Genomic DNA, 23,339 nt, shown 5'->3' with positions numbered 1-23,339 from the left:
ACCAGCCTCTACCCTCAGGCCTGAGCCCCTCAGTGTTTTGTTGTTGTTGTTGTTTTTGGTTTTCAAAGTAGGGTGTCACTGTAGTCCAGGCTGACCTGGAACTTACTATGCAGTCTCAGGGTGGCCTCGAACTCACGGCGATCCTCCTACCCGCCACCACGCCCGCTCCACTCAGTGTTTTGGTCGTTCCAGTAGGTAGCAACCAGCCTGACACTTGTAAGCCCTGCCCATTAGTACAACGGCCTGCTTAAAGCAGTGCCATTGTTTTCACCTTTTATTGACAATTTGCATGCATGTGCGTAAAGTACCTTGATCACAACGCCCTCTTGTTACTTTCTTTTACCCTTCCTCCCTCCCCTTCTGCTGCAACTCTTCCTCTCTCCAACTAATCCTTTTTCTATTTTCTTCTTCCATCATTCACGATGGCATGTTGAGGGGACCAATGGCTTATACGTAGTCACAGCTGCTGAGAGGCCATGAGTGCAACAGAGGACAGCCCTCCACAGCCGCCTCCTCATCCCTCCGCTCTTACAGGCTTTTGCCATTGGTTTAAAAAAAAAAAAAATAGCCATTTAACGTATTTTCTCACAACTCCAAAACTGACAAGGCTCTGTAGGGAGAGCTCAGTGGGGCACAAGGGAAAAGCTGGTGGAGGTTAGGGTCACTTCCAAGGCGGCTCCTCTAGCCAGCAAGTCGGAGCCAGCTGTCTAGCGGAAGCTCTGCGGAGGCCCTGTCCTGGGGTCGCTTCATGTAGCGAGAGGGTCCAGCTCCTCAGGCGGTGAGGGGCTTCTTCCAGAAGCAGGGGCAGAGCTGCTAGGCCCTGAGAGGGTTAGGCCCAGAGCTAGCATGGGTTCTCTTCAGCCTCTCCGAGTGCCGAACACCAGGCCATACGCAGCGCTCACCAGAGCCACTGTCCACCACAGTAAGGATGCTGCCATCTTAATCATTCCCATGAAGTCACTGTATTTAACATTCCTGCTCTGGTCTCTGTGCTAAAGATGTGACTGGTGGTTGACACTTGGTGCGTTTTTCTTTAAAAAAACATGTTAGAGGGCTGAAGTGGTGGCTTAATGGTTATGGCAATTGCCTTTCAAGCCAAAGGACCCAGGTTCAATTCCCCAGGACCCACATAAACCAGATGCACATGGTGGCGCATGCGTCTGGAGTTCGTTTGCAATGGCTGAAGGCCTGGCGTGCCCATTCTCTCTCCCTCCCTCTCTCAAATAAATAAATTAAATTAAATATTTTTAAAAATCTATTAGAAATCCATAATCATCCCATGTTTCAATTGCAAGTTGTGATTTATAGATCTAACTATGTTTTTTCTCATAACATTGAAACCAGTTAGCTCATCTGAATTACACAGTATCACGGTCCCAAACCCTATCAAAACTAAGACCTGTTGAGTTTCTCTTGCAAGAGGACTGGCTTGAAAGCTTTAGACTTCTGAAAGCAATAAGAGATTGATGTTTGCACATTGGACAAATATCTAGAAAACATAGGATGCCACCAGCATTCCTTTTAAGACTGCTGGGCTCCAAACCCATAATCTCCAGGCTTCAATCTTCTGCATGTCAGAACAGAATCAAAGTCTTTGTGACTTCATTCCTTGATAAGTGCTTGGCTTTCCCAACTCCTAGAGGTTAGGATTTACTTGTCTTTGATTTTCTATACTGACTCTTTTCACCACATACAGAGGACCCAATTACTGACTTTGAAAAACCATCCTTACAGGAGGGTGTGTCTCTCTTCGGGAAAAGCATGGACTACACCCTCACAGTGTCTGTTCTCAGTAAGTCACCCTCTTAGCAGTATTCTAAAATGGTGTGAATGTGGGCTTGATTCAAGCTTAGATCTTCTTGAACACCCTCCCCGGGCATGTGATCTTCACACGTGACACCCTCTCCATACTGCAATCTTCCTATCTGTACAATGGGGGTGATAAGGGTAGTGGGGTTGCAGTGGGTGTGACCAAAGGATTGTCATGGGGACCAAAAGGACTAAGTATGCAAAGTGCTGCACAGTCACGTGATGAGCACAGGGATGCCATTACTACGAGGACGGATGAAAAGGTTACCAATACTCGCCGTTATTCACAATTGGTTACTACACTGGCAGATTATCCTAAATCATTGGCGTGTTTTCCCCCTCTCCTTGGATCTCCCATGTACATCTTTAACATGATTCTAGTATTTGGTTTGGGTTAGGAGCTTGTGACTGGGAGTAGGAGCGATTCAGGTTAAGTCCTAAGACTCCCAAATCTCCTGGAAGCAGTGGAAGGCACTCGGGGCTTAGCAGACTGGTGACACAGGGCGCTGGCGTGTGTGTGTGTGTGTGTGTGTATAACTTGTGCAGAATACCTGTGACGGCACTCTCCGCCTATGAGAAAATTAACGGCTGAACATTATTATAAGACTAACAGCATATTTAAATAAATAATGCTTCAACTACGATAGGATTTCCTTCATTTTCATGATCGTGGCCTTTTTTTAACAAGCTGTAGGTAAGCTTGACACATATATGAATTCTTTTTTAAAAAGTATTTTATTTTTATTTCTTTATTTGACAGAGAAAGACAGAGGGAGAGAGGAAGGGAGAGAGAGAGAGAGAGAAGAGACTGGACATACAAGGTCTTCCAGCCACTGCAAAGGGGCTCCCAAACATTTGTGCCCCCTTGTACATCCAGCTAATGTGGGTCCTGAGGTCCCACGAACCTGGGTCCTTTGGCTTTGCAGGCAAGCGCCTTAACTGCTAAGCCATCCCTCCAGCCCACATATGAATTCTTAATGCCTTTGCAATCACATTCTCCACCCTTCTGAATATCTGTCTCTGTCCCTTTAAATAGATCACAAATGTAGGATAAGGAAACACTTTCTAAATCTGAGTCAGACATTTCTATGCTGCCCTAATTATGGTGTTTTATACTATGCATGGCTGGTGTGGACACCAGACTGGCCATTTGGAGGGAAGTTCTGGTGCTCTATAATTTAGCTAGCAATTATCTGTGACATGGAGTAACCCAGGACAGATCCTCATTGAATAATTGACCACAGTGACCCACATGTCTACCCGGTCGAAGGGCCCATCACTGTAACGTGTGTCGTTGTGTGATGGGTCCGTGTAGGAGTGTCTTTCCTCTGACCTTCACAGCGTTCAGATGAACACTGCAGATTAGTGATGGCTATTTAAAGAGCACACACAGGGATACCCTTAGTAGGTACATACAGGGCACTTAACATAGATTATTTCCCTCTGATAAATGCATAATCTCTCCTTTCACTATATATGAATGTCCCAAGAACTTTTTCAATAAGAAATACAGGGCTGAAGGGATTGCTTAGTGACTAAGGCACTTGCCTGCAAAGCCAAAAGACCCAGGTTCAATTCCCCAGGACCCATGTAAGCCAGGTCCACAAGGTGGCATATGCATCTGGGAGTTCGTTTGCATTGGCTGGAGGCCCTGGCAGGCCCATTCTCTCTATTTCTCTCTCTCTCTCTCTCTCTCTCTCTCTCCCAAATAAATAAATATATAAATAAAAATATTTTTATAAAAGAAATACAACTTTAAGACAAGGATAAAATAAAACATATTTCCTGACTTGGCCCCTTTTAAAAAAAAAAAAAAAAAAAAACAAAGGTTTCCAGTTAATAACAGATGATTCACTCAGGTCTAGTCTAACAAAACATGCTTTGAGAATTGCTACATGACTAATTTATCTTATTCCTATTTGTTACTAATTTTTTAAATCTGCAGTGGGGGGCGGGGCCTGAGTGTGTCCCAGCAATCAAATGGCAGTCAGAGAGCAGGCTCAGCTATCAAGCCTCATCTTGCCCCTTGTTTGAGGCAGGGTCTCCCATTCACTACCATAAACACCGGGATAGCAGGCCCACAAGAATTTTCTTCTCTGCCTCCCACCCTGTCATAGACACATTGGGATTGCAGCCACGTGTTACTGTGTCCAGCTTTACGTGGGTTCTGGGGGAGGAGCTCAGGTGGCCTTTGCCTGTACAGCAAGCACTTTTATCCACTGAGCCATCCCTCCAGCCCCTATTACAAAATTCTCATTTGGTTAATTCAGAAGGTGATTTTGTCTACTTTCCTTCCATCTAATACTTCTTCTTTCTTACTCACTCTTTCCACTCCAAGAAGTTGCCAGATTTACAAATAAAAATATGAGACATGACTGACATTTGAATTTCATGCAAACAGTGAATGCATTTTTTTTTACTCTAAATGCCAAATATTGTGTGGAGCATTTGAATGCAATCAACTGCCCTCTATTTTACCTGGCAACCCTAAACCCAAGTCAAATGAGCCACCAGAATTCATTAATGAAACTGTGAGCTTAATTTAGTAATAACCACATGGGAATAATTCATTCAATGCTTGCTTCTTTCTTTTAGTTTTCCATGATAAAAATGGGATGTACTTTTGGCAATGGCACTGTCTTCTTTCTTTCTAAAATGATTTTAAAGTGGCTCTGGGGTTCCAGTCAGCCATGATCTCTTCACTGCAGCCTGAGCACTTCCATTGAACTGATCAGTCACCTGAGCCCTGCAAAGGGGCGTGCCCCAACCCAGAGCACCCCACAGGAAAGGCTGGGAGCAGCCAGGCTCTAGTCCTGTTACCTCACAGATGGGCCAGCAGTCACTCACCACCACTCTTTCTAGTCACTGGATTTGGTAGGACAACCTCCACCACCCCGCAAAAAAAAAAAAAAAAAAAAAAAAAACAATAAAAATATAAGGGATATAGCCAGACAAGTTCACCATTTTGATTGATTAATTCACAATAAAATAAAATACATTAAAGTTAAGACTTAAATTATACCAGCTTTACCTTAGTGCTTCTCCTCACAAGTCCATTCACCGTCTCCCAGCACCTCAGTCCTCCAAGAACGGACAGAAGGTGGGAGCGCTCAGCTAAGGAGAAGCCCACGGAAGCCTGCGGGATAGCGGCCGCCGCCTTCCCCATCTCCTGAGGAGAGGCGCAGCGAGAAGTGGTCCCTCAGCACCGACAGACAGCAAGGCTTGCAAGAGCAGCAGCTGTGATAGGTTCTGTTCTATCAAGAGCAGAACTACTTGTCATTACAGAATACGTACGTTGCCTTTGCTACTTAAAGGAAAGGCTATCTGGATGAAAGTACTGAGAACTGGTACCAGGACAGGTCCGTTCAGTACTGGTTGGCACTTCTGGTGAGCATCTTACTCGGTGTCCCTCGCATACTGTCTTCCTCAGGGACACTGAACTGGCGCATAGGAAAAGAGAAGCATTGCTGTGAAACCAGTGGGTCACAGGCGAAGAGCTTCCTTGCTCGCCAGGTAGACACAGAGACTTAAACATCAGGATTCTTGGGCTCAGGCCGGGCGTGGTGGTGCACGCCTTTAATCCCAGCACTCGGGAGGCAGAGGTAGGGGGATCACTGTGAGTTCGAGGCCACCCTGAGACTACAAAGTGAATTCCAGGTCAGCCTCCACTAGATTGAGACCTTACCTCAAAAAAAGTTAAAAAAAAAGATTCTTGGGCTCAGAGGTCAAAGGCACATGCTTGCAAAGCCTGATGACCTGTGTTCAATTCCCTAGGCACCCACAGAAAGCCTGAGGGGCACTCATTGGCAACAGAAAAGGACCCTGGTGAGCACATGCATGCACGCATGCACACCTACAATAAATAAATAAATAATAAAATTGCAGCTTGTTAAATAGGTGGCCTGCATGTGGGACTGGAGGAAATTGCAGGTCAGAATTCTGAAAGTGCTTTCGTTTGCCATTACCTTGATTGCCACCCAAATGTTTAGAAGCTGAAGTCTTTCAGATTTTGGATTTCGTTAGGGTTTGGAATATTGACATAGACATAATAAGAAAGAGGTCTTTGGGGGACAGGGTCAAGCCTAGACACGAGATTCATTTATGTTTTATACACCTGACGCACATAGCCTGAAGGTAATTTTGCATAATATTGCTGGTTTTGTGCGCACAATGAGGTTTAGTGTGAGATTTCCCACTGTGATAACGCGTCAGTGCTCCAAGTCCTGAGGTTCAGAAAATCACATCACAGACTGTTTACGATGGACTTTCCTGTACATGATGCCATTCAAATCAATGTGGGCAGAGAAGACAGGAAGGTTTTCCTGCCTGTCACCAAAACCTCAGCGTCCTCTAAGACTAACGTTGTGATGGGAAGTGAGACAAACCCTGATCCTGGGCCTCGTGGGCTTACGGGTCCAAGCTAAGGGACACGACATCACACACGTTTGCAATGAACGACTTGCCCACGGAGAGCAGTTTGCCACGTAAAAGGTTAAACATAAGCATCTGAGGAGCTAAGGAGGGACCCTAAAGTTGTGAGCACTGAGACGGCGCTCTTGTGTCATAGGAGGAAGTCGAGGGTCTGCACATTTAGATTAGAACAGTTCTACCATGCTGGAAAAGGGTCAAACCTTATGGTTTAGCTTTTTCCCCCTCAGGAAATGACTGTTAGGTCTCCTTCCAAGGTACTGGTGTTTCTAACAATGTGACTTCCTTTGAAAGTGAAATCTATATATGATTCATTGTACTACACACCAAATTAAGAATATTCACTTGCACACGGTCTGGGAATGAAGCTTTAAGCCTGGGTCCATCAGCCTTCTGCTCCCTCTCTGCTCACAGAGCAAGCCACTTAACCTCTGAGGAATGTCATTTCCCCAAGTTTGTATGGTGGGGATAATATTTCTCAAGGTTGTCCTGAAGATTAAATGACATGTGTATCAAAGATGCTTGGTAAGCAGGTTAACGTGATACGAACATGGGCCGCTGGCGGGCTTGCTTTTCTGACATAAAAGGTACACGTGTGGACCTACATGCCACTTGCTTTCTGACATGTGTGAACGTGCGTTCCACTTATATTGCTAGGTTCTGTGTGGAGTATAGCTCACTTCTGAAGATGGGGTGAAATGTGGCAGTCACAACTCAATAAAAAGGCCCTCAAAATATAAGTATTTCACTTCCTACCTTCCAGAGACAATGTATTTGAGGCTAACATATATAAATGCTTTCAACCTGCATCCGGGTAGCCTATTTCCATACTTACCTGTACGTATGTACATCTACACATTTTTACATATTCCAAAATATTGCTTCATTGACCCCTCAGCAACCTTTTATAAAATTATCATTCCTGTCCCTGTGTGATTTAAAGAACGTAGAAAATACAATGATGTAAGGACCAGGCACAAAATGGCTAATTAATAGACATCCAAAATGCAGCTGCTGTCTTTCTTTCTCTGCTATCCTCTGTTCCCTTTAATGTGTATTTAGAGTATGCATGTGCATGTGTGTGTGTGTGTGTGTGTGTGTGTGTGTGTGTGTGTGTGTTTTACCTACTTAATGAAGATAAACAGGTATTTATGGCACATTCAGTCAAGCAAGATAGCCTTAAACATGCTATGAGACATAAATGTAATTTATTTTTAATTAAACATGCTATGACACATAACAATAATTTATGCTTAATTAGGTAAAGCTGAAGGCTGGCATCAACATGTTTTTTAACATTAACAATGAATACTCATACCAGATTGCCCTGAAATAAATGTCTTTTCTAAATGCGAAGCCCTCCTTTTTCCCCAGTAATGAATCACACGATGTATTCCCTTTACAAAGCCAAAAGCACCCGCTGGACATGGAGCTGCTGTGGGCTTCTTACTCTAGTTGTGACCGACATCTTTTGCAGTCTGTAACGCCACACCTGAACAAAGCCAGACAGATGACCGTAGAAGGCGCCAGCCATCTCCTGCTACATGCTGGGCTAAGTCAGTGGAACACCATTTTGGTAAAAGAGGTTTTGACAGGAAAAAGAATGTAGCTGGAACTGCAATGCTTGCAAATATCACATAAATTTTACTGAACTCATCCAACCCCAACAGAAAGCCTAGGCAATGGATCCACACAGAAGGACATTAGGCCACCCTATAGAAACCATTTAGCCTGCTGTGTGAGGAAGATGCTATGTCTATTTCCAGCACAAGTCTTTACTCATTGGTACTGAGTAAATTAGCAATTGCAATGTAAGAGAACATTTTCTGTTCATAGAACAAACAATAAAAAGTACATCGCCTCTAATGCTTCTGCCTTTACATGGACAATCACAGAAAATCCAAGGTCAGCTCCTCTAGGTTAGTCTGACTGTTCATCTATATTTTTCTCCAAAACCATGCTTTAAAAGACAAGCTTGAGACTAGAGAGATGGCTAAGCAGTTAAGGCAAACGCCAAAGGATCCAGGTTCGATTCCCCAGGACCCACGTAAGCCAGATGCACAAGGTGGCACATGAGTCTAGAGTTCGTTTACAGTGACTTGAAGGCTCTGGTGCACCCATCCTCTCTATTATCTATCTATCTATCTATCTATCTATCTATCTATCTATCTATCTATCTATCATCTATCTATCTGCCTACCCACCCTTTTCTATCTCTCTCTCAAATAAATAATGTTTTTTTAGAAAGACAAGCTTATCCCACAAGATACCTCAGGACCATAGTGATACACGCTGGGCTATAAGACTAGGTGTTCATGTTCCAGGTAACACTCATTAGCCAGGAAACACCAGAGACTCTTTCTGTCCCTATCACTAGCAGAGCCCAGCCCTACCAATTTGGGTCATTCAGGTGCCCTTTAAATGCCCAAAACTCCTTGTCCAAGATAATCACCTCCAAACAGCGAGCCACGGTATTAAACTTGGCATGTCAGCTGGGGAAAGGGCGCCAGAAAGGCGGACGCCTAGTTCAGGTGGGCCCCGTTGACCCACCACGACCCTGGCCTGTGGAATTTGCCCCGGCCACAGGAGCGCTGCGCCCGCACTGAGGCCTGCATCGCTGCCTCGCGGTGGGAAGCAGAAATCACAGAGTCAGAGATGAGCCGCTGAAATGCAGGCTTAACATAACTGAAGAAAAAAAAAAAAAACCTTCTTCACTAGAGCTGTATGTAAGTACTTTACCATGTGCAAGGATATTCCAGAAAAAGTGCGGATAGAAATGTTGAACAACAGCTACTGAGAAAATATAGGCCCATCTGGAGGTAGCATAGCGTTTAATTTGAAAATTATGATTCTAAAAATTTATTTTATTTTTTTTTTTGGTTTTTTGAGGTAGGGTCTCACTCTAGCCCAGGCTGACCTGGAATTCACTGTGTAGTCTCAGGATGGCCTCGAACTCACAGCCATCCTCCTACCTCTGCCTCCCGAGTGCTGGGATTAAAGGTGTGCACCAATACACCCAGCTCTTCTAGAATTTTTTTAATTATGAAAATTTAACAATAAAAATACAACCAAACTTTAAACTACAGACATGAACAGACATTGCAGCAAAGAGGAGATAAGAACAATGATCAGTGAGCCGGGAAAGAGATGCTTAACTCCTTAACCACTAGGGTGAGGCGGTGCAGATCAAGACAACGGCCATTAAAAAAGAAAAACAGCAATTAAAAATACCAAATTGGAAAGTGTAGTACTGTCACACATTTCTTGTGGGAGTGTACAAGGTACAGGCCCTCTGAAGGTGATGTCAGTATCTGTGGTATGTGATTCAACACTTGCTTTCTTGGGCAAAGAAAAAACTTATGTTAATCCAAAACCTTATGGACCTGTATTTACAGAGTATTTCTTATAATAGCAAAGTACCAGAGAGTACTATAACATCCTTCCATGAGTGAACTAAAAAATATATATAACATAGTATACATATGCATATATATACACGTATATGTATATATATGTATATATGAAATCAGGTATAGCAATACAGTAGAAATGTACTCAGGATAAAAAGGAAGAAACTAAGGCTGGAGAGATGGCTTAGTGGTTTAGGCGTTTGTCTGCGAAGCCAAAGGATCCTGGTTTGGTTCTCCAAGTGCACAAGGGTGTGCATCCATCTGGAGCTTGTTTGTAGTGGCTGGATGCCCTGGAACACCCACTCTCTCCTTCTCTCTCTCTCCCTCCCTCTTTCTCTCAAATAATAAATAAATAAAATATTTTTTTAAAGGAAGAAACTAGGATACTGGTAATAATACCATAAATGAACCAAACCCAAGAGCATCATACTTTGTAAAAACAAAGTAATCTGAAAATATTACATTTAGTTTGCTGCCATTTATATAACATTCTCATTTTGGTAATGTTCCTGACAGGACAAAAATTTGAAAGGTTAGCATGTGGGGGAGGTCTTTGGTAATTACAAAATAGAGCTGTGTGTATATTGTTAGGGTTGTTTCAGTGCAATGTCACTGCTAAAATATTGCCATAAAAATCCAAAGTTTTAGCCAGGCATGGTGGTGCACGCCTTTAATCCCAGCACTCAGGAGGCAGAGGTAGAAGGATTGCTGTGAGTTCGAGCCAGCCTGGGCTAGAGCAAAACCCTATCTCAAAAAAAAAAAAAAAATCCAAAGTTTTCAAGTCATTTGTGTAATGAAACATGAATGTGATTAAAGGCAGAATGCTGGTTTAATTCTTCTGAGGCGCCAGTCTTTATTTAGGATGAATTGTGTTGATTTTATTAGTAGTAGTTGTAGCAACAGTCTCCATACACAGATGTCGAATCTTTTGTGGGCAAGGAGCCCAGGTGGGCACAGGGCATGACTCTGGGCATTACTTGTCTTGTCTTCTCTCCTTGAACATTAGCCACACAGTGCATGCAGCTTTCTGGTGTGCACCACCCTTTTCAGAACTGGAGGTTTTATATGTGAAACCGGGGGGGGGGGGGGGTTTACAGAGTACCCTGCGTGACAGTGCCTTCCTCAGATCCACTACTCTTGCCCAGAAAAAATTTCTGAGAACAACTTTTTTTCCTCTACCATATCTGAATTATTTGTGACAACAATTTCTTTTCCTGAAAGTTCTTCCAATCATATCCTCTCCAGATTTGGCCATTTGATGATGACCATTTGCTCCGGGCAGATAATCATTTCTCACTGGCTTTACAAGGAGGGGCACTGGAAGCCTGTGAGCAGAGGCACCCCTGGTAGGACTGGCATCTCAAGAGAAGCCTGGACTGAGGCTGGCACCTGCCCAGTACTTGAGGGATGCTATTGCTTAACTCTTTCATTTATAACAGGAAATGAATGACAGCAAGGAAGGCAAGACGTTACAGAGCGGGTTAGGGATAAAATCAGACTGACACTGGACAGACTGGGTGCAAATGCTTGCGACGGTCAATGCCAAAAAGTAACTCTTCTTTACCTCAATTGACTCCTCTATGCAATGGTTCTGGTATAGTATCTACCTCCTCCGTTGTTGTGACTAAAGAGACAAGTGTGTTTTAGCCACTTGGTCCTGTGTGGCCACATTCGGAGGCCACAATCCCCATTTATCCCAGTTTAGAGTTACTCTGCTAGCTCTCAGCCCCTGGGGTTGCTTAGAAAGAAGTGGCTTTTCAAAGACAAGGCCTTGTTGACAGCAATGATCCAAGGTTCATTAAATTTTCTGAAGAAATGTGCTCTTGGAAAAAAATGTATATTGATCCTTTCAAAATGGAGTCATTTGTTTTGCTCGCTCTCTCTCTCTCTCTCTCTCTCTCTCTCTCTCTCTCTCTCGGGGGGGGGGGGTGTTGGAGACAGGGTCTCACTCTAACCCTGGCTGACCTGGAACTCACTCTGTAGTCCAGGCTAGCCTCAGAGTCACAGAGATCCTCCTACCTCAGTCTCCCATGTACTGGGATGAAAGGAGTAAGCCACCATGCCCAGCTGGAGTCTTTTTAATTTTTTAATTTAAAGTATTTTATTTTTATTTATTTACGAAAGAAGCAGAAAGACAGAGAGAGAATGGGCACACTAGGGTCTCCAGCTGCTGTAAATGAACTTGAGATGCATGTGCCTTGTGCATCTGGCTTACATGGTTCCCCGGGGGATTGAACCTGGGTCCTTTGCAGGCAAGCACCTTAGCGGCTAGGCCATCTCTCCAGTCCATACAGTCATTTTTAAATAGACTGTGCCTTGCCGGGCAAGTGAGCACACCCTCCTGTGGCCATTCTTACAATGCACCTGAACTTCAGTTTTCTCCTCCTTCTCTTCCTCATTTCAAAGATTAGGGGCCCCATGATGCCATTTCCAACAACAGTGATCCAGGATTGCTTAAACCAAGCAGCTCGTGCTGCCTTTTCTTGAAAACATCTTGCCAGGCATGGTGACACATGTCTGTAATCCCAACACTTTACAGATGGAGCGGGAGGACCAGGAATTCAAGGCTTGCCGAAGCTACATAAAGACTGAGGACAGTCTGTGGTGTGTGAGACCCTGCCTCAAAAAAAAAAAAAATTTTTTTTTTTGGTTTTTTTCGAGGTAGGGTCTCACTCTAGCTCAGGCTGACCTGTAATTCACTATGTAGTCTCAGAGTGGCCTCGAACTGACGGAGATTCTCCTACCCCTGCCTCCTGAGTGCTGGGATTAAGTGTGCGCCACCACACCCGGCAAAATCAAATTTTTTATATGCTAAGGTCTCTGAGGCATTCAGAGAGCCAACAGGGAGCCTTTGTCTCCCAAGGTATAAAGGAGGAAGAAAGTGGGGCTATCCAATGAACTGAAATTCATTGAGAGTCTAAGGGAGGTGAAGACATCCGTCAAGGAAAAACTAAAGATGGCTTCTTGGGGTGGGGGAACCTGAAAGGTCTGTTTGCTTGTAACGTTTTTTTCACTCGTTCCGGTTTTGTGTGGCTTGGGGGGCGGTGCTAACAAAGAAATCGTCCTTACTCTAAAATATAGCTGCCTTTTTGCCAGCCTTCCATGATCTCACGCATCCATTATCTGAGAACTGCTTGAGGCCGAAGATACATTGTGGCGGTTCTTGTGCGCCCGGGCCTTGGTCCTGAGCCTCCACCGAGGCTTGCAAACTAAACACCGGCCTTCGGCATGGGCATCGCTGCCCCAACAGTCCCTTTCGGGGCCAGGAGCGAGGGCCTGTAGCAGGCCGACTGCAAGCTCCCTGCGGGCAGGAACCAAGTTGGTTTTATGTCCGCTGTGGCCCCTGAAGAGCTCGGCTAAGTGCCTGACGGGCACGGGCAGTTGGTGAGTTCTTATGTGTGCCCACGGGAAATGCCCCGGGAGCTCAGCCTGCAGGAGAGAAAAGAATGCGTGTGCGAAGGGCTGTCTTGAGCTTCCAAGACTTCCTGACAGCCCCGGGAGAGGCCAGAAGGCGATCGCGCCTCTTCCTTTGCAGGAGTTGGGCCTGGCCTGGGCCTGGCGGGGGTGGGGCAGCAGTGCGCCCCTACGCCCCACTGTGGGGGACCCCTGGAGCCACAGAGCCACGGGCGTAGGGGGAAGGTGACCCGGAGAGGGGGAGCCGGCCCGCCTGCACGTGCAGCGCCCAGGGGAGGAGGAGGCTGGGCTAACGCAGCCCTTAGTCAGCAACTGGGCTCGGTCTTGAAACAAAAGCCAATGTCCTCCCTCGGAGTCCGCGGCCGGTCAGTTCCCAGTGGGAAGAAAGCTATGCTGCCCAGCCGGTTAGTGGCCCGACTTACTTTTCCAGAGCCCTGGACTGAGGGCCTGCGAGCCGTTGGGGAGGGGGGGAGGGGGAGGGGAATGGGGTGCAATGCTGGGGCTAGAGGTGGGCGTGCGGGGGGAGGGGGCAGATCGCCCAGATCCTATCCGCCTTGGTAGCCGCTGGTCCGAAAGGGCTCCCGGTCCCCAAGCGTGCTCGCATGCACGTCCCGTCCCGGGCGCATCCTCCTCCAAGCCCGGGCCGCTGCTCTCGGCGTCCGGCCCGGGCACCTCCGCGTCCCGGAGCCTTAGACACACCAGGCCCTGTTTTCATGAATGAAACCCAATCGCGTGGATATAAATAGCCGCGAAGGCTGCTCACGTCACCGCGCGAGGGGAGCGAGCGGCGGCCGCCACCGCGCCGCGCAGCCCGGGAGCCGGCCGCTCGTTCCGCCCGGTGCCCCGCCCGGCCTCGGGGGAGGAGCGCGCGGGCCGCGGGGCCGGGCCGGCGGGTGGGCTGACCCCGGTGGCCTCGGCGGGGCCCCGGCCGGGGCGGGGGGACGGAGCGGCGCTGGCGAGGCCGGCGGCGGCTGTGCCATGCTGCCTTTGTGCCGCGCCGGGAGGCGGGAGGCGCGTGGCGCGCAGGGTCCCCGCGTCCCCGCCGGCGCGCTCGGCCCGGGCGGCCGTTGAGCGGCCTCCACCCCCGTCCGGGCGCTGAAGGCGGACAGAGCACGCGTGTCGCTCGCTCGGCTGCAGGGTAGGTGCTGGGGCGCGAGTGTCGACGGTAGGAAACTTCTCGGAGCACCCCCACCCACCCAGACACGCGGGCGGCGAGGTAGAGGGGACCCCAGCCCGTGCCCAGAGCTTCTGCTGCTGCTGCTGCCGGAAGGCTGGGGACCCTCCTCCAGTCCCAGGGCAAGCCGAAGCCGCCTCCCTCGAGGAGCGCCCCGCACAGCCGCACCCCTAACTCGGAGCAGCCGGGAACGGGCGCCGCGGACACCTTTGGCACGCTGGCTGCGCCCAGGGATCGGGCGGCGCCGCGCCCCCAGAAGCCTCCCTTCGCTTCCAAAGACAATAGCGGAGGGAGGGGGAACCCTGGAAGGACCTTTGGGCGCTCGCATCCCCCTGAGCGCGGACCGACCCTCGCCCTGCCCCCCACCCCCAGCCCCGCGTCTGTGTTGTCTGTTGTGGGTTGCCTTGGCAACGGTGGCGGCTGCTGCCTTGAGGGGCTTGCACACACCTGAAAGTGACTGTGCGCTGGGCCTCCAGGGGAAACTGGGTGCAGACAAGATCCGCCTACTCCAGAAAAAAAAAAAAAAACTTGGAAGGAAGGCACAACTATGTAAAATTTCTATCATTTGAGCCTACTGTTGGCCGCAGCGTTTCCATCCCGGCCCTATCACACATCTCTACCAAGGAGCTATGTCAATATTTAGACTCGGGCAAGCCAGAAAGTTAGGAGGGAGCGCCAAGAGCAGGGTTGGGACTGGGCCTGGCGCGCCAGCACACGAGCTGCGCTTTGGACGCTGACTGTTCACATTCGCTGGAGCTGGGGGTGAGGGCGGCTGGCGGGGGGAGGACATGCACGAAGACTGATATGTACACGCGGGCCTCCAGCTCTAGGAAACCAGCAAATTAAGACCCGAGAAGTCACCCTGCCTTTGAACCTCACCAGGCGGGTGCTGTTCTGGGAGCTCTGCACAGCGCTGAGTGGTACTTAGACGCTCTGCGTGAGATGTCATTGGTTTGGAGCTGTCCCACCCACACCGGGCGGGGGGGTCCTCCACTCACCTCCCTGAAACATGCTCTGGACCTCGGAACCTACACTCCAAGTTCTCAGCAGCTCTCAGCTTTGAATAGACCTCTTATTCAGATTCAGTAAGAGGTCAGCGCCCCCCCCCCCCAGAAGTTTGTTTACAAACACTGCAAAGAGACCGGAGTTCTATTTTATCTTCCTTTGGATGCCTTCGAGTCAGTAAAAGCTCTTCAGACTGTGAGCATTTCTGCACACCACTCCACAGATGGGGCGGCCAGTCTATTAACACCTTCAGCAAGGTTTCCCCTGCGCTTCCTGGGGTCCCATCTGGATGTGGATGGGACAGAGGTCCCACCAGCCCATCCCAGTGTGGAAGCCTCAGGGGAGTCGTTGAAACTTGCCACCATCATTTTATTCAGATTTCGAAGGTGGTCTAAATTTCGAACATACTGAGCTGTGTGTCCACGGAGGTGGAACTAGAAACGCACTTAACAGTTTGGATATTGGCTCGATAATACCATTCTCAGTTACGGACGGATAACAGGAGAAACTAAAAGTGTGTAGTTTGTGGTTATGATTATCTAAAAATGCTACCTTAAAGGAATAGCCTATCTCCTTTTATGATATCTGCAGTGTAAAATGCCTGTAACTTTTCCATCAGTCTGTGGTCAAATGTATTTTTTCTCTGTCATCCCAAGTGCTCAGAAATATATTTTCACAAATGCCATAAAATGTTAACCTAGCTATTTCAGGATGTGTTTGACCCAAAGAAATGCCAGTTTAACTCTGACATTAGCAAAAGTTAAATTCTGCCCTTCCTCAGGAGTGGGGTGAGGGTTGTGTGGAGCGAGACATGATGCATCCTGAGAGTCAGTGGGATTCCAACAGTGTTTCTTTCTCTCTTTAGGTGAGTCCAGCACTGAGCAGTGAGCTCTGTTCTTCACTTCCAGCCAAACAGGTCAGTGTGTTTGTGCCCAGCCATGACCATGTATTGATGACATTGTCTCTCATGGTCTGAGCATGTTTCAGAACGACTTTCTTAGTCATGTGTCTCAAAAGAGTTTGCTTTTGTCATTTTTTATGCTTATGAATGTCAGCATTTTGTTGATGGTTAAAATTTATTCTACTTTTCTAGTTTTTTCTTGTATTCATTGGCTCTTTGTATGATTTTTTTTTTAACTTTGTGGATCAAAATGGTGCCAAATACTTGAGGATCTGGTGTTCAGACTTTGAAGTGTGCTAACCTAATCTTAGCCTTCTGGGCCTGGAAGGAACTTGGTAGAATACAGATGACATTTAATTAGTAAAAAAATATGTGTGTACATTAATGTTTCATTTTGCATGTAAATGTATATGGGTATGTATATGTGTATATACATATATGTATATACACTGTATGTGTGTGTGCAGGGTGAAACACCCTTTTTTAATGTTTTTTTTTTTATTTGAGAGGGTGTGTGTGAGTTTGTGTGCCAGGGCCTCCTGCCAATGCAAACACAAACTCTAGATATACGCACCACTTTGTGCATCTGGCTTTACATAGGTGCTGAGGAATCAAGCCAGGGCTGTTAGGCTTTGTAAGAAAGAGAGCCTGTAACTGCTGAGCCATCTCTCCAGCCCTAAGCCACTCTTTTTAATGCCTGTGTGTATATGCTTATGCAGGTGCAGGTGCACACGTGTGTGTGTGTGTGTGTGTGTGTGTGCACTCGCGCGCACACACGCGCCTGTGAAGGCCAGAAGGCAAGCTCAAGAGCACTGCCTGTCTCCTTTGGTGCAAGGCCTTCACTGGCCTGGAGCTCACCAGGCAGGCTAGACCGGCTGGCCAGCAAGACGCGAGGGCCCCTGAGTCTGCGTCCCCAGTGGTCATGGCAGCGCTCGGCAGTTTCAGTGTGGTTACAGGTGTAGCTCAGGGCCGCGTGCTCACGAGGCAAGCACGTTGCCAACTGAGCTGTCTTCCGACCCTGAAACCACTCTCAAGTCCAAACCGCAGGTGAGGAATTGGAAGTCCAGAAAAATCAAATAATGTGTTCAATTTATTTATTTTTTTTTTTTTTAGGCAGGGTCTCACTCTAGCTCAGGCTGACCTGGAATTCACTCTGTAGTCTCAGGTTGGCCTCGAACTCACAGAAATCCTCCTATCTCTGCCTCCCAAGTGCTGGGATTAAAGGTGTGCGCCACCATGCCTGACTAATGTGTTTAATTCTTGTTCCAAGTAAATAACACACATCTTTTTTTTTTTTTAATTCTGTCTTACTCTAAACCAGGAGTGTCAACCTTTTGACTTCTCTGGTCACATGGGACAAAGAGGAATTATTGTGAGCCACACAGCTGAAACATAAATTCCTGTTTGAAAAGTTCTTCTTTTCCAGTTGGGAGACTGAGGCCAATACAGGTTAAGTGACTTGTCTAAGACAACTTGGCAACTGCAGATCATCCAACAACACATTGGTGTGGTGTTGTTGAGAAGCAAATCCCATGCGCTGGCGTCAAACAGTGTACTGATAAGAATTCATGTGTACTTCCTGACATGACACTCTCAAAGATAAAGCTTTTATAACAAGGTCTCTGGCTCTAAGAATCTTACAAGCAAACCTAAGAGGCAAGGCATTAATCATTTATATACAAAAAAATAGAAAATACATCATGACCGGGCATGTTTGGAGGCTGAATGAGGTTCAGCAATACTTTTATGAGACACTCCACATTTTCCATTCTGTGGGATTACTTTGCAATCCCATGTGTGCATAGAAGACATTTTCCAGGCATGTATTTTGTCTGCATCAATGATAGATGAGAGTTTGGGTGAAGGCAGGATGTAGAATTTCAACCCAACAGGGAGAGGTTACGCCGTCTTGCTCACCTCTGCCTCACAGTTCCTCAGACACAAAGACCTTGTGTTCAAAGGCATTAGGACAAAAGCAAGGGCTGTTGTTCCACAGAGCATCTCTGGGAAAGTGTGATAATGCTGCTTGAGGCTGAAAAGGACTAGGTTTCTTCTAGAAGCTTAGAGTGCCTAAAAGGTGCTTTTTAGGGGAATTTGGACACATAATAGATAAATCATCAAAATTCTGAAAACAACCACTATCTAAGGTTAAGCAGGACATTTCCAGCTTGTGCCTGAGCAGACAGTAGAGTACTCTTACCCATCTCTTTCTCCTTGCTCTTATTTATTTATGCATTATTAAAGAATAATTTATGAACACTGTTAATCCACTCATAGGGAGCTTTATATAAAGGGTAATAAAAATTAAACATGGAACAAATTACTGAGGAAAACATTCACTACCATATTTTTAATGTACTGATACCCTCAACTCAACTAATAGCATGAAGAGCTTAATTAGTTTAGGTTGTTTTTTAATCATTTAAAGGGTTGTTATATGCTATCCTATAAGGGCTGGGGCCTCTAAATGTTGTTACAGACTACTTCATTACAGAATAGATCAGATTCCGTTAAGAGCACTATTTTAACTGGGAAGATCTTGTTACAAGCTAAGACCTCACTGTCAACTGATACATGGCTAGTTATAACAAATGATATGTCATCCAAAATCATCAATATGGCAATGATAAATCTATAATTTATTTAAAACAGTAAAAACATATTATAAATCACAGCATGTTAGATAAAAAAATCTTAGAATTAGCATATTAATGTTGCTTTTCCATTGCTGAAACAAAATATCCCAGCCAAAGTACCTCAAGGAAGAAATCATTGATGCTGGCTCACAGCTGCGCGAATCCAGCCCATAGTGGGGAAAACACGGTGGCGCCGCAGGAGGCCACATTGTCCCACACTCAGGAAGCAGAGGTGAACAGGAAATGCTGAAGGGTAAAAACCCCCAAGCCTGGCCCCCAGTGACCTACTTCCTCCTGTGAGACTCCACCTCTCAAAAGTTTCACATCCTTCCCAAAACAGAGCCATTAGCTAGGGCCCATATGTCCAAACACAGGAACCTAGGGGAGACATTTCCCAGTCATGAGAAATCTCTAATGACAATTAATTTGCTTTATTAAGGTTTTGTTTACCACTCAAGATTTAGTTCTGTCAAAATGGTTCAAAGCATTTGAAATTTTGCTGTCTTTGCTTGCTAAATTTACTTGTCCAAGACAGGCTTTCTCATCTTTCAATTGGTATTTGAACCATAAAAACAAGTAGCTCAGTTTCACATGTGAAGGCCACTCTTTGGCTTCCCATAACTGGATTAAAGAGCATACGTGACTCTAATCTGGCCTTTGTGTTCATCTTTTCTTCTCCAACCCAAGGCTTTCCACCAGCCTCACAGTACCTAAACCAAACGTGGAGAAGGAAGGAAATAAACAGCTGTGGGGAGAAGGGCCGGAGGTGGACACAGTGTTTGGGTGATGAGGGGCAGGGGCAGAGCGTGGCTTAGGATGACAAGGAGCATTAGCTCCGTTAAACGGCGTTTCGACAGGTGATGTGGGGTTGTGTCAGTCTGTGAATAAAGCCATACCTCCCCTCCCCAACTCCTTCATTCCTCCCCACAGAAGGCAGCAGCTAGGAGGTGGGCCAGGGAAAACACTGGAAACGAAGGGTGAGCATGATCATTGCTCTCTCCAGGCGTCCAGGACACACCCATCTTCGAACAGGCCCTCCAGGCAGTTCCACCAAACACATCAGCATGTCTGTCCACTACTGCAGGCTGAGTTAACAAGCTGAGCAGAAACAGAGGTGCCAGGAGTTCTAGAAGAGAGCAGTGACATTTCCGCAGTCTGCTCCAGAGCCCGCCCCCCGGCACTGCTCAATGGCAAGTGCCCAGAGTGGAAGGGGGCATGATCTCAGGCTCCCTCCTCTATGAGTATCTGCCTTTGAATTCCTAGCTAACCATAAGCCCGACCCCTAACAAGCTCTGTGATAAGAGCAACCAGCCCTTCTGCTCCTACAAGATGCCAGGCACTTGACTACATGGTAGCCAATACTCATGATCAATTCCAATTTATAGAAATGAAAACTAATGAAACTGTGAGATACTTTATTAAACAGCCTGTAGGAAGAGAGAGAGAGGATTGATTGCCCTCAGGTCTATCTATAAACCTGAACATATATTTGCTCTAAATAAACTTCTGGGTGAGGCACTTTAAACCATTTCATCCCTGGTTCCTCTTGCAGATGGAGGAGAATAAACAATAAATAACGTGCAAGTGCATGTGTGTGTGCATGTGTGTATGTTGGGCACATATAGAACTTGAACTGCCTGGTGTGGTCTAAACAAATGTGTTGACTCTTCGAGTCATCTCTAATGCATTATGAGAGAAAGCTCCCGTCTTGAACAGTTGCATCAAAGAGTGAAATCACGGAGTCAGGAAAACCTTATAAGGAAACTTGGATCAGCCTGGTGCCAATGATAAGACACTGGCACCCAAGAGAGCGATGTAATTTGACCAGTCTCATAGTTAATAAGTGACATCGCCTGAACTGAACCCAGGTTTCCAACGCCCAGCCTGGGCTCGGTTCCGTTACGTAACACCACCTGAAAAGTGCCTAGTCTCCTGAGCTCTCCAACTTAGCCACCGTCACAGCGAGCAAGTCCAAAATACACACGCCCAAAGTCACATCCAGAAAGGAACGGTAAGAGGATACCAGCAGGATACAGATGTGGCAGTGCCGGGAGAAACCACCCCTACCTTCAATGAGCTCAGCTCCCAACAATCCTTGCTTCTTCTTCAAAACAGAACCCTTCCGTGCTCTCAGCCCTTCCAACTCTCTCGGCTCAATGATCTGTTGGGAGCAGTTTCGTTTGGTCTGCACTCTGGCTGCTTGTTCATTCGCTATACGCCCAGAACGCGCTGCAGGAGACCTCGCTTTCCTTGCCTGCAGCTGGGCACACTATCCCTTCTGTGCGCATGCATGGCACATAGGAGGTTCTCAGCTGGGTTCATGCTCTCCTTAGCCTTCTGGAGGTTCTTGGTGGGAAACATTATGATAGCATTTTTTCTCTAAGTTTCCTGGCATCACTGAACTCTGGTGCAAGGATAGTTAGGATAGACTTTTCTGAATAAAGGTAGTCCTTGTGCTTGCTCCCTGCTCTCCCCCACTCTGTGTGTGTGTGTGTGTGTGTGTGTGTGTACCAGTGGTACACTCACCATCTCTAAGTGACCAGTGTCTACGTGAATTACCCCGTTGCTTTCATGTCTGCCTTAAACAAATGCCCAGCTCCCCTTGAAGACGCACCTTCTTCCTTTCCTCCTCCATTGTTTAGGCATCTGACATTTTCACTTAGACCTTTGCATCTCCAAACAGCTGAAGTGTTTCCAGCCAAATAACCGAGAAATTCTCCCAGATACTTGTGTGTGGAAAACTTCTGCTTTCAATTTCAAAGTGCACGTGTCCATTAGCTTTGCGCCTCTCTGGGCCATGCATTGCCGGAGGAAACACAAGCTGCGATTGCCCCTCCCCCTCCGCACTGCGTAACTACGCTGGCCTCGATTACAGCTCTGGGGGGGGGGGGGGGCACGCCTCTTCCCAGCTGCTGAGTTTTGTCTGTGGCACTTGCTGCCTTGCTTGTGGAAACAGGGCCTTGGTGACATATCCTGTCCCATTTCACGCCTGGAAGAAAGCCACCAGGGAGGCTTTTGTCCCCATTTGTACCTAGTTTCCTGGTTTATACTCATAGCCAAGAAGCCTCAACTGGACTTCATCTTCTGATGGCTTTGTTAACTTTTGGGGATGTGGCAAATATGTACTGTGAGATGTATGTAGCAGTTGCATGGTTTCCCATGGCTATGAAGTGGCTGAACTAGGGACAAGGTGGTTAGAAGTCCTAAGTGGCTAAATTGTCCAGGCTCCTTCTTCTAGTCTCAGTTCTAACCAGAAACGTTTAGGGCTGTGCTCCAGCGTCACTGACACGCACGGACAGGAACAGACATGTCGTAAGCTGTGCGGGATCAAGTTCTGACTGAGGAGGTCTGAGCTGGGGCCTGACATGCAACATTTCTAACAAGCCCCCAACCGGCCACAGCACTGCCCGCGTAATCAACTAGTGGAATCATAAGATCTTCATCCATAGCTGATGCTGAAACTCAAGCTGAGCAGGCAAAGACTGGCTCTCACCGCACGGTGTTTCTCTGAGTCACGGGATCATAGCCGTGAAAGAAGTGGGACAGCAGTGAGCTCTTAAATCAACTCTTTGTGGTGAAATACTTGTCTTAGTCACTTCTCTCATTGCTATGACAAAATTCCAACAAACCCTTAAAGAAGGGTTTAGGGCTTGAGAAATGGCTTAGCAGTTAAGGTGTTTACCTGTGAAGGCTGGGACCCAGGTTCAATTCCCCAATACTCACAAAAGGCAGGTGCACAAGGTGGTGCATGTGTCTGGAGTTGGTTTGCAGTGGCTGGAGGCCCTGGCATACCAATTCTCTCTCTCTCCCTCTCTCCCCCCCCCCCCCACACACGCACACACACACAAATAAATTAAAAAAGAAGAGTTTATTTGGGCTCATTGTTTGAGGCAGTGTTGTCCATCATGCTGGGGAGTCATAGCCAGGGCCGGGAGCAGCTGCTCACGTTGTGTCCGCAGTCAGGAAGCAGAGAGCAATGAGAGCCGGTGCTCGGCTTGCTGTCCACCAGCCTATGGGACAGCGCCTCCACATTTTGGGTGGGTCTTCCCGCCACCAGTACAACTTTCTGGAAACAAGGCCCTTATTGATGCACCCACAGGTTTGTTTCCATGGTGACTGCATCCAGCCCATTGACATGGTGATTAATCATCACAGTAATGAATGGACATGAATTCAGAAATACAATGATGACAAATACTTACAGGGTTTGATTATCTCAATGGTAGAGTGAGTACTTAGCATGGGTGAGGTCCAGGGTTCAATCCCTGCTACATACATCATACATACACACATATATCATACATACACACACACACACATACACACTGTGGATACTCAACATACAATTTACAGATAGTAAAACATAAATAATAGTCCTTTCTTTAAATCTCACATTGACAATTGATTCTCACAGAATACATCTGTGAGTTTTCCCTAAACTCTTCTGTACATAGCCAGCATATAAGGGTAGCTCCCTGTAAGTGTTGGCTTATGTTGACGAATAAGAAAAAAGTGAAATAATAAAGACATGTGTCAGAAATACACCTGGTTATCAGTGACAG

The 23,339-nt window shown here is 46.8% G+C and overlaps 1 protein-coding gene across 7 annotated transcripts in view; it reads left to right on the top strand.

The window, feature by feature from the left end:
* Window positions 1–23,339, top strand: part of Rhobtb1 (Rho related BTB domain containing 1) — a 125,583-nt gene that overhangs the window by 43,602 nt on the left and 58,642 nt on the right. For 3 of the 7 annotated variants that reach the window (XM_045137684.1, XM_004657862.3, XM_045137692.1), the window contains exon 3: window positions 16,106–16,156. The gene's annotated coding sequence lies outside the window, so the exon portion shown is untranslated. Of the gene's footprint in view, window positions 1–13,353; window positions 13,466–14,111; window positions 14,200–16,105; window positions 16,157–23,339 lie in introns of those variants that run through there. The other 4 variants (XM_045137690.1, XM_045137685.1, XM_045137686.1 and 1 more) reach the window with 3 other exon arrangements.

The sequence above is a fragment of the Jaculus jaculus genome, chromosome 18 (assembly GCF_020740685.1).
Source record: "Jaculus jaculus isolate mJacJac1 chromosome 18, mJacJac1.mat.Y.cur, whole genome shotgun sequence".
Classification (NCBI taxonomy): Eukaryota; Metazoa; Chordata; class Mammalia; order Rodentia; family Dipodidae; genus Jaculus; species Jaculus jaculus.
The sequence above is the reverse complement of the archived record's forward strand: the minus strand, read 5'-3'. Positions and strand labels throughout refer to the sequence as shown.